A 2,264-nucleotide genomic window follows, 5' to 3' on the forward strand; every position below is an offset into this window, starting at 1 on the left:
AACAACACACTACATGTCCTCCTCCTCCTCAACAACAACAACGAACTTGTAAAATACACATTTTCTTTAAAGAAAACAAAACACACAGATGACAGTCTGATTTCCCATCAGCTACACAGCCAACAGTATCTGAGGTTGAAAGACCTCCCTGGTGCAGAGGAGCCCAGAAGCCAAGCATCGAGAGAGAAGAAACGAGTGCTTCAGAGAATGCAAAGCGGGGCCAAGCGGGCTCGTCCGGGAGTTGAACCCGGGACCTCTCGCACCCTAAGCGAGAATCATACCCCTAGACCAACGAGCCAAGTTAACGGAGCGTGTCGCAGTTTCTGCTGGGCAAGCGCGTAACTGCTTTGGGGCAGACCGGGAGACCTACGCTCACTGACTGATAGCATGGACTGTAGCGCTGACGTGTCTTTCCAGAACGGTAACGCCATCCCCAGTGAGACAGCACTGAGAGCATGGTTCAGCAGGCCCGCAAACAACTGAAAAGAATGCCTCTCCTTTGGTGCAGCTCAGGAGTACACGTTCAGCAAAGGTCTCCATAACAAGCCGGCAAACCACATTTCGTCCTCCTCCTCCTCAACAACACACTACATGTCCTCCTCCTCCTCAACAACAACAACGAACTTGTAAAATACACATTTTCTTTAAAGAAAACAAAACACACAGATGACAGTCTGATTTCCCATCAGCTACACAGCCAACAGTATCTGAGGTTGAAAGACCTCCCTGGTGCAGAGGAGCCCAGAAGCCAAGCATCGAGAGAGAACAAACGAATGCATCAGAGAATGCAAAGCGGGGCCAAGCGGGCTCGTCTAGGAGTTGAACTCAGGGCCTCTCACACCCTCAGCAAGAATCATACCCCTAGACCAACGAGCCAAGTTAATGGAGGGTGTCGCAGTTTCTGCTGGGCAAGCGCGTAACTGCTTTGGGGCAGACCGGGAGACCTACGCTCACTGACTGATAGCATGGACTGTAGCGCTGAAGTGTCTTTCCAGAACGGTAACCGTATCCCCAGTGAGACAGCACTGAGAGCATGGTTCAGCAGGCCCGCAAACAACTGAAAAGAATGCCTCTCCTTTGGTGCAGCTCAGGAGTACACGTTCAGCAAAGGTCTCCATAACAAGCCGGCAAACCACATTTCGTCCTCCTCCTCCTCAACAACACACTACATGTCCTCCTCCTCCTCAACAACAACAACGAACTTGTAAAATACACATTTTCTTTAAAGAAAACAAAACACACAGATGACAGTCTGATTTCCCATCAGCTACACAGCCAACAGTATCTGAGGTTGAAAGACCTCCCTGGTGCAGAGGAGCCCAGAAGCCAAGCATCGAGAGAGAAGAAACGAGTGCTTCAGAGAATGCAAAGCGGGGCCAAGCGGGCTCGTCCGGGAGTTGAACCCGGGACCTCTCGCACCCTAAGTGAGAATCATACCCCTAGACCAACGAGCCAAGTTAACGGAGCGTGTCGCAGTTTCTGCTGGGCAAGTGCGTAACTGCTTTGGGGCAGACCGGGAGACCTACGCTCACTGACTGATAGCATGGACTGTAGCGCTGACGTGTCTTTCCAGAACGGTAACCGTATCCCCAGTGAGACAGCACTGAGAGCATGGTTCAGCAGGCCCGCAAACAACTGAAAAGAATGCCTCTCCTTTGGTGCAGCTCAGGAGTACACGTTCAGCAAAGGTCTCCATAACAAGCCGGCAAACCACATTTCGTCCTCCTCCTCCTCAACAACACACTACATGTCCTCCTCCTCCTCAACAACAACAACGAACTTGTAAAATACACATTTTCTTTAAAGAAAACAAAACACACAGATGACAGTCTGATTTCCCATCAGCTACACAGCCAACAGTATCTGAGGTTGAAAGACCTCCCTGGTGCAGAGGAGCCCAGAAGCCAAGCATCGAGAGAGAACAAACGAATGCATCAGAGAATGCAAAGCGGGGCCAAGCGGGCTCGTCTAGGAGTTGAACTCAGGGCCTCTCACACCCTCAGCAAGAATCATACCCCTAGACCAACGAGCCAAGTTAATGGAGGGTGTCGCAGTTTCTGCTGGGCAAGCGCGTAACTGCTTTGGGGCAGACCGGGAGACCTACGCTCACTGACTGATAGCATGGACTGTAGCGCTGAAGTGTCTTTCCAGAACGGTAACCGTATCCCCAGTGAGACAGCACTGAGAGCATGGTTCAGCAGGCCCGCAAACAACTGAAAAGAATGCCTCTCCTTTGGTGCAGCTCAGGAGTACACGTTCAGCAA

The 2,264-nt window shown here is 51.2% G+C and overlaps 1 non-coding gene across 1 annotated transcript; it reads right to left on the reverse strand.

Moving 5' to 3' along the window:
- Positions 1-226: 226 nt before the first annotated feature.
- Positions 227-298, reverse strand: trnap-agg (transfer RNA proline (anticodon AGG)). Its single transcript has one exon. It is a non-coding gene; the product is annotated as a tRNA-Pro (tRNA).
- Positions 299-2,264: the final 1,966 nt, after the last annotated feature.

This window comes from Amia ocellicauda, unplaced genomic scaffold (assembly GCF_036373705.1).
Source record: "Amia ocellicauda isolate fAmiCal2 unplaced genomic scaffold, fAmiCal2.hap1 HAP1_SCAFFOLD_122, whole genome shotgun sequence".
NCBI classification, from domain to species: Eukaryota; Metazoa; Chordata; class Actinopteri; order Amiiformes; family Amiidae; genus Amia; species Amia ocellicauda.